The following is a 9,750-nucleotide window of genomic DNA, read 5'->3' on the forward strand; positions in this document are numbered from 1 at the left end:
CAAATTGTCACAGGTTCAGTCCCTTAAAATTTACATTAATTTCACTTTTCATTAGGTGTGTATATGGTTTTTGTAAGAAACTACAGAACTACATGTATTAATTATAGCTTCATATAAAAAGCTATATATATGCAAACATTAGATGAAAAAATAATTTTAAAATTCTAAAAAGAGAGGGTGACTGGAGACTGTCTCCATCTGTACTTCTTCTATGGTAATTTTCTTGTAATAAAAATGTGGATTTCCCCTTTCCTAGCTATAATGCAATTCAGTGTTTTGGCATGACACACAGCTCAAAACAGCTATTTTATATGTCTTTAAAATATCTTTTTTGATGTATCTTTTGTACTTTGCTTTTCACTTTCAACAGAATGAATGGGAAATAAGCATCAGTTTGACACTCAAGGTTAAAACTGAGGTCATACCATTAATCATATTTATGATTTACTCCTTCTCCTGTCTAAGATTTCATAGCAATGTGAATCAAAGCATTCTGTTTCTGCTGTTGTTGGTTTTGTATGTAGATATTGGTCTTTTTGACAACTGACTGATTCACAAAAATTGAGGACAATGAAGGGAAAACCTGAGCTATTTCTTCAGATGTGGAATTCTATTATTTTTTCTTTTTCAAACACTACTTAAATTTGCACATACATTTGACAACACATAACAACTCAATAGAAAGCTATCAAAATGTCATAATATCAATATATGAAGCAAGACACACCTTAGGGAATCCTGAAATCTAAGTAGTTGTCTTGTATTAAATAAAAATAGAAAATCCAGTTTTTAATCTGTTAGCTCAGCATTTATTGCAAACATGTCTAATCTCAACAGGTCTATAAATAGTTTATGACATTTCCCATGTTTACATGGGTAAACATGAATTATCATCTTTTTAGCAGTTTTCATTTGCAGGTAGAAAGCTAAAGCAATTAATTATGTAGGCAGTCAATCAGCATAAAATGTTTGGGAACACTTGACTTTGTCTCTGATGGCTTGATTAAAATTTTGAGATATCTCCTTTTGATTTCTAGTCCTAACTTTTAGTTTTTACCTGTGACAGGGAAACATATAAGAACATATCAGTGTTCCTGGAAATAAACTGGCAGAATTGCACCTCTAGGATATCAAAGTGACCAATGATCATTTTAACCATCTGCCCTGGTTTATTTAAGACCAAGGTCACCACTTCTCTTAGTCACCACCAAAAGATCCTAATTTGCCCCTCTTTGGGTCAATATTTCAGAGCTATGAGCTGAGTATTGCAAAACTTTTTACTTAAAAGTTGATCTTCTTTGTTTCAATTTTTTATATTTGATACTTATTCTCTTGCAATTAAAATGCTTCTTGAGACAAACATAATTTAAAAGGCATGTTTGACAACCAGATGCTTCTTTCTGTGATTACCTTCATGCATTTTTTATAGGATAAAAGAAGATTCCTGAAAGCACCACTCATTACATAGTTCCTAATAATCTCAATAATGCCAAGATTCCATCTAATCAGATGCTTCCACTTACTGCAAATGAAATTTCATTTATAAAATTTTTACTTTTTAAGGTCAGCTAGTCCCAAGAGTATGCCTGAACAGCTCACAGGGTTTCTAAGGTTGTTTCTTTCCATACCTGTAGCAGTTATGGATATTCTGGTTTTTTTGGCAAAAATAAAAAAACCTTTTTTTGTCTTTTTTCCTCTGTTACATTAAGTCGCATATCATTCCAAAAGTCTTCTGACTGCAACTACATGGACCACAGGAGGTTTGTGCAGGGGATTAAGTAGATTTCACAGGCTGTCTGCACTGTGATGAATTATTTCCATTGTTACTGAACTTCTATTGACTTTCAGCTTTTCTCTTGCCCCTCCTCCCCTGGAAGGCAGAAGTTTACACACAGCACTGGGTGACTGTGAGCAGCCAGAACACTGTAGAGAATTCAGGCCACTGAAATTTCTGCAGGCTTTAAAAATTTCCACCATTCCTAAAGCATATTTTACACCTAGTTATTGGGAGATAAAAGGAATGTCTGTGCCTTGAAAAGGTCCCAGTTACATCATACAAATATTTAAAGGAGTTATTTGTAAATGCATTAGAGCCGGCTTGCAATTTAGCCTTCATCCAAGCTTAAAAACTAGCTAGGTATGTGCCCTATTGCTCCTGTCTTTTAATCAAGTCTGGGCATCACAATTTTCAATCAGAATAAATACTTTGCTGAAAGATACTGTTTATTAACAAAAAATCAATTTCAGTTCCATTCACTGCCTGTTAAACAAAAGGTAGATGCATAATCAGAAGGTCCCTATGCTAGTATGTCTTCCAGGTTTCCTGTATAGAAGAGCAAGTTACACTTGTTTAAATTTAATTAAATTGGATCAATGATAGGGGACCTGCCCTCATTTAATCATAATGAAGTGCAGGAGCAAGTCCCAGCTGGAAGGAGTGTACTGGTGCTGAACTGCCCTGGATGGATGCAGCTCCACGGCGTTCAGCGAGTGAGCGCTTTCCAAACGCTCACACAGCGCGGATGAGGCTGATGGGAGCTCTGCCGTCCCTTCCACAGGGCCAGGAGCTCACTGGGGGAGAACAGGAGCTCAGGAGAGACTCTGCTTACAGACTGAGCCTCCCCTTCCTGCTGTTGCTTCCTCTCCTGACACTGCAGAGCTGAGATGAATTGCTGTGTGCTCCAAGGAATGCTGATCCAGTGGGACTCTTCAATTCCTTTCATGGGGGAGGTCCTCCACCGAGATTTATGGCTTTGTGTTAGAGCAAAGACAAGGATTCTTTGCTCTAACACAGAGACTTGTTTACCTCATGCAGATGAATTTTATCCCTTTCAATCTGAAGCCTGACTGCTGAGGGACCTGGGTTACCCATTGCAGGATTTTTATGGCAGTTTAAGGTAGATATTATGACTTAAATTAAACACAGGCAAAATAGGTGAAGAAAAAAAATATTTTTAGGAAGAGTTCAGAGGAGTCGGTAAATACAGTTTTTTCAAGAGGAAGGGGAACGCGTAGGAGAGAGAGGAGAAGGGAACAATGACACTTGGCATAAAATGACTTAACCAAAGGGAAAATGTTGCCTTCATAAACTCATTTTTGGACAATGATAACAATTAAGTATTTTGTGACCAAGAATGGCATCCTGACTGAATAATGGACTAAAACTATGAAGTTAAAAGTATGTAAAATCTTTTTAATATCTGTTGGTATCTGCAGAACAATTTTACTTCATCCTTCTACCATTAAGGAGATTGGATAAATGAATTTTAAAGCCAAAAAAGTTTTTTCTTAGATAATAAACAGAACAGATAAACTTTTCAAGAAAGAACTCTCTGGAAAACTTGATGATTATAATTATTATTATTATTATTATTATTATTAAAATCATGTATTGCCTGATCTTATGTGCTCTGTGTCTTTAGAACTTCAGTAAATCTTTAGTAAAGCAAAACTTTAGTAAATCTTCAGAAAAATATTAATTGACAGATTTCTCCCCATGTTGTTTGCCAGTTGATTTTTTAAAAATAAGATTGGGCAAAAATATTTGGAACTGATGTAATTTCTCCCCTCAACCCCTGTTCTCCTTGCGAACAGGCCTTGGTTTCAGCACCCCAAAGGTTCAATGTTCAGACATCTGCACTAGACCGAATCCATAGGAACTCACAGGTCAGGTAAAATTTAATTAGCACTAATTGTCTTCCATTAACTTGAGGCAGAGAGAAATTCTCCTGTTCAGTCATTTTCTATGGAAATCTGGTGACACTGCCAACTCCCTGAATGAAAGGTGATATGTCATAGGATAAGAAAATACCTGTGTGTCTTTCAGTTCACCAAAATATCAGAGGCTTTCAGGGGTTTTATTTGCAAAAGTGTTTTTTGGCATTCATGGAGTTCTCTTCTAATGTATTTTTATTTTGTGCTGCTGAGCTCTAGACTCATAGGAGAAAAAAATAATCTTTTAACACTATTACTCAGGGCTGTCCAAATTCCAAAAGCTTTTTCCTCACCCCAGCCCAATTTCTCTTTAAAAGCTGAAAATAAAGTTTAGTAAAACACGCTCTCCAATAAAGATATCTATGAAGTATCAGAGGGATACTATATATCATAAATCATAAGTAATTCAGTTTCCTACTTTGTCTTCCTAACAGAGCTCAGAAATATTCCAGAAGAGGATGAGTACTTTATGCTAAGATGTTATCAACCCCCCACACCTCACATTAATGTGAAAAACCTAATTTAAGATGTAATCTTTTAACTTGAACAACATTTACCACACATCCTTTTTTTTTCTACCTCCTGTGTCTACAGTCAATATTTTCAAAAGTCATAACTGATCATAAAACAGAAAATAAAGGAAATCAGGTAGATACAGAATATTTCTGTGTCTTTATCACTACCCTTATGATAGTTCTTTGAGCATAGTTAAAACCCCCACACTTAGAGGTAGTTGCATCAAAGCATCCTCTTGGGCCAACTGCCACACGACCTTTATTCTGTTCAGTCACTTTATTTTCACTTTTTTGGAGGCTTTTCCTGAATGAAGGCTCTATTTTTGTACCAGAAAATGTTTCAATTCAGAAAAGTTACCCCCTAAATTCAGGGAAAACGAGTCTGTCTGAAAGCAACATCACACTGCCTATTTACACTCTGGCCAATACTGAATTTCAGTGGAGGGAAGATATGCTGGGTAACACATATTAGAAAATTTGTATTGCCACAATAATTCATCATGGTGTCTTTGACATGTTTGGCATTAGAAAAAGCTGAAGATAAATTTCAAATGCACATTGCATTCCATAATACAGCTCAATGGTGACTTGCAGAATTTCTTGTCTACAGCTAAAAAAAGATTACCAGCTGGCAGAAAGGCAGTATTATTCAACCCTAGTGTAAGGGGCACAGTTAAAAGGCACTCAGAAATATCCTTAAATTTTATCCCATCTCTTTTGTAACAAGAAGCAAATTAATAATTTTAGTCATGTATCAATTTGATTAGTAAAAGGAAACATAAATCTAAATATATAAATAGATACATATATAGGGCAATAAAACAAAATGTAATACAAATTATAATACAAATAAACCATCATATATTGGAAAACATCAGGACCAATCCTTGGTCTTCTGTTTTCCAGACTTCAGGATGAATATTGAAGTTAGAGGAAGAGTCACACTCTGAAAGGAACCAATAGATTTCAAAAATTCAGTGTGCTTCAATCTGAGTGACTTGAGCAGTAACAGAAATATTTTGATAACTCCTACAGGAATATGAAAGAGAAGCAAGACAGAGCCATTCTGGAAACTGTTGAAGGCAAAAAGATAAAATCAGAATCAATAGATATATTCAAACAAACAAACAAGGAAAAAACTTCTAAAACAAAACTCCAAAGCCCCCTTCTAACCCAAAACCCAAAGCAAAACAAAATTTCACCCTGTACTCACATACTATACAAATTAGTATTGAAAATTGAAAATATAAAAAATAATTTCTTAGAATAAGAATTAAACCAATCTTTAATGTCACAGAAATTTAACTCTCTGCATTCCTGCAATGTGATAGATTCCACACTTAACTTCTCTTCGCTCAGGAAGATTTCATCAGAACCTGGAAATTCCAGCCTTGTTCACAGGGACTTGGATCTACATTCAGGGGAATAAACTTGGCATAAAACTGGGGAGGAAACCAAAGCCAGCCTTTATGCTCAAGCTCCAGCCCTTCATCTTTCAGCACAAGAACCTCACAAAACAAGAATATTGACAGCTGAGAGACAAAGCATTCTGGCAGCACAAACACAGCTCAGGTCACAGCTACCCACAGAGCACTGAGAGAGTGGGGCAATTAAGGAATTAATATATCTGCAATTTGTTTTAAAGGTTTTTTAAAGCAGTAGGATAATAGTGCACACGTTAAACATACTGTTGATAAACCCTTAAATGTGTGAATTCTACAACCAGTATGTGACTTCAAATGGCAAACCTCATCCTGTTGTGTATCAATATAAGTTATGATGGTGTTCAAGATTTTATGACTTTATTGAATTAGTACAGTAAAAATTTCCATAATAGGCTATTTTTGAAAATTTCTCCACATTGTCAAGCTGTTGTTCCTCTGAAGTAGATTAAATATGAGGTTGATATATGGGTAGTGCTAGTTTCAGGAAGTTTTAGTGCAGTATATTTCATATATTTTAACTTCATTAGTAAGCCTTCACTTACTATCAGAAAATAAAATAAATCATTAAATATGAAGAAGAGAACAAACCAAACAAGATTTGTGAAATTGTGTGCATTTTTCAATCAATCTGTGTCCATTTTTCCTTTTCAATGTGCAGTCTTCACAACTAAACCCAGGTTAAGCAGCCTCAGTCTTTGAAATGCCAATAGAGGTGAAAAAGATTATATCAAATTACAAACTAGTGAACTAGTGTCCTCCATTACCCTGCATTTTATATGGCAATCTATATTTTCTGTACTCAGGCCCAATCTAAAGTGTTCCACTTCTTGTCTTTTGATTTGAACTTTCATATCTCTAATATTAGGAGAGGATAGGTCTCTTGGCATTCCAGAGAGTTCTGCTAAGCACTGAAAATGATGGGGAGGTGTGTTCTCTGGCTTTCTTGACTGATATATCAGTGGCATTTTAAATTATAAATTTTTGACCTTTTAGAGGATGAAGAATGTCTTGCAGAAAGTGTCCACCATACCATCTTTTTTGTTGTTGTTAAGGAAAAGCTTTTCCAAATAATTAATCAAAAATTAATCACAGAAACAAAGTCCAACAACTCATTAAAAATGAATATTGATCAAAAATAAGCTCTTACCTTAAAATTGTCTTTTCCTGATCTTTTCCCCTTCACTGTTAATTTGCTTTTGAGATCTGTATCATGACATCAATGCATAGAGTCATGTTTTCCTCTGTCTAGATGTGAACTTTTTTTCACTTTTTGAGTTTCAATCTCTTGAAAAATTGTGGAGTGGATAACTAAATAAAGGCTAAAGGATTGTTGTTGTTGTTATTGTTACATTATCTCTTCACAAAGTGAGATATAATTGGAGGGAATTTTGAAAGACACTTAGAAAGTTGCTCCTGAGTAATAACAGGGCAAATACAGATAGCAGCAAAAATGTTTTGTTTCTAGAACATTGTCAGGGAACAGCAACATTTTCCTGTCAAACATACTTATCTTCACTAACACTCCTTCTTACTTGAGAGGTAATTCAAGTATAATAGAGAAAATCTCTGCCTTTAGTGATGATAAAAAATTTCAGAAAGAGCTGATGCATGGTAATGAAGTCATAGATATGTGAATGACAATGCCAAATTACAGTTGTATCATTCTTTCTCTGCATTCAGTGAATTTATTAAATGTTCATTTAATATTTAATAACAGTTTAATATCTAACTTTGGCTTTGTTTAACACTCCTTTTGAGTTCAAAAAGACCTTTTTGGTCACTAGTCAAAATATCTTTGGGAACTTCCCACCTTCTATAAGCGGGACACACTCTTGTCTTCCCACAGTAAATCACTGCAAAAACCAGGGAACTGCACCCACAAGCCTTGGGAACTCAGATATCTCCTCTAGTAAGAATAATAATCCTACTGAAGTTTCCTGCAATAAATGAAGGTAAAATAAGTTCAGAGTCATTTAGAATGTGCAATAAATCCTGTTGTCTGGAAAATGTTTATTCTAACTACTGAATAACATTAAATAATTGGAGAACTTCAAGAAACACATAATTTTGCTCACATCAATGTCATGATACTTAAATTTTTCTGTAATATTTAATCCCATGCAGCATACTGGAAGAACAATTCTTCTGATCATATTGTAAAGTACTTGAGATAGCTCTGTACTGAGATGGAAAGTCAAATTTATATTTAGCATTAATTTCCTTTGATTATCAGTTAATCAATGAATTCTAGAGCTTGACCTCTACTTCTGCTTCCTTGTGAACATTGATAGAATCATAGCACAGTTTGGGTTGGAAGGGACATTAAAGATCATCCAGTTCCAACCCCCCTGGGCAGGGATATCTTCCACTAGACCAGGTTGCTCAGAGCTCCTTCCAGCCTAACCCTGAACACTCCCAAGGACAGGGTAGCCACAGCTTCTCTGTGAAAATTGCTCCAGTGCCTAACCACCTTCCCAGTTAAGAATTTTTTCTCAATATCTAATCCAAACCTACTCTCTTCCAGTTTGAAGCCATTCCCCCTTTTCCTCTCATAATTGCCCTTGTGAATAGTCTCCCTTCATCTTTCTTGCCCTGACCCTGGTGCAGCACCTTGTACTCTGTCTTGTTAAACCAGATGGGATTCCCATGGTTATTCTTAGTGACTGTTCCCTCTTTTACACATAATTATTTAGATCATGCATTATGGTTTCAGCTAATTCAATGTTTATATATGTTGTGAGAGGTTCAGATATATGAAACACATATTTGTCAGTAACCTACTATTTATGATGTCTGCAGGACAATTATTAGTAGAATTTTTTTTTAATTTCTGAATTAGGACAGTAACATATTCTTTAATATAAAGTACACCATATTCTGGGTCATGGAATTCTTAGACATGTAACTATATCTGTCATGATAGTTTAAATAAAAAAATACACCTCCACTACTTTTGACTATCTTGTATAAAGCCAAAGGTAAATATAGATCCAAACACACAGACTGAAAACCAGAAATAGCTGACCCAGTTAGGAACTTCATAAAACATCTTTCATGGTAAATTTTATTGAGGACAGAAGGTTAAAAGGGAGCCCCTTAAGGGGTTGGGATGGTTAATTTCCATTGAGCACATTACATGGGGGCTTTACAGGTAGTTTTGGTACGATAAGGACTTAAGACTTTGCTGAATGATACACCCTGATGCAGGTTGCACTTCATTTTATGGCAAAATTGGAGTGCTCCCCACAGGCATGAAAAAAATTAATGAACTACTTCCGTCAGGTTTATCTTGCAGACATGCAGAGCTCAGGACTGGTTTTAGTGCTGGTGCTAATTCAGCATACCAAGGTATCTGTGCTCTACTGGGACATTTGAGGTCCTTTAGCCCTGAAAGTGGTGCCCCAATGCCCTTGGCCATTCTTGCTGCGGTGTTGTGAGGGTCCCCAGGATGAGGTGAGAGATGAGAATCTGACTCCAAGTTCTCAGAAGGCTGATTTATTATATTATGATATTATATTAAAAGAAAATTATATACTAAAAATATACTAAAGAAAGATAAAGGAGCCATCAGAAGGCTAGCAAAGGATGAATAATAAAGACCTGTGGCAGACTCAGTGAGTCTGACACAGCTAGCTGTGATTGGCCATTAAGTAAAACAATTCACATGGAACCAAACAAAGATACACCTGCTGGTAAGCAACCTCCATACCACATTCCAAGCAATCAGATAATTATTGTTCACATTTCTGAGGCTTTTCAGCCTCTCAGGAGAAAAATCCTGGTGAAGGGATTTTTCAGAAAATATCATGGTGACTCATTCTCCCTTCCCCAATATCCTCTTGTGTTACTATTCCCCCCTGGAATCACTCTGAGAGGGCTGTGGTTTAGCTCTCAAGGCTGAGAGTCCCTTAGTGGATGGCTGGAAGTTGCATCAGCTTCACATTTTAGAAAGCACTCTGGGATCTTTGCAGATGGAAAGTCCAAGTTAATGATGCTGAACAGCATCAGATCTGGATGTTCAGACAGTCTGAATATCCAGACATCAGTTCAACATCATAAACCTCACACTTCTCACA

This window comes from Melozone crissalis, unplaced genomic scaffold, assembly GCF_028551555.1.
Source record: "Melozone crissalis strain CALT ecotype California unplaced genomic scaffold, PUWL_Pcris_2 ptg000027l_1, whole genome shotgun sequence".
Taxonomy (NCBI): Eukaryota; Metazoa; Chordata; class Aves; order Passeriformes; family Passerellidae; genus Melozone; species Melozone crissalis.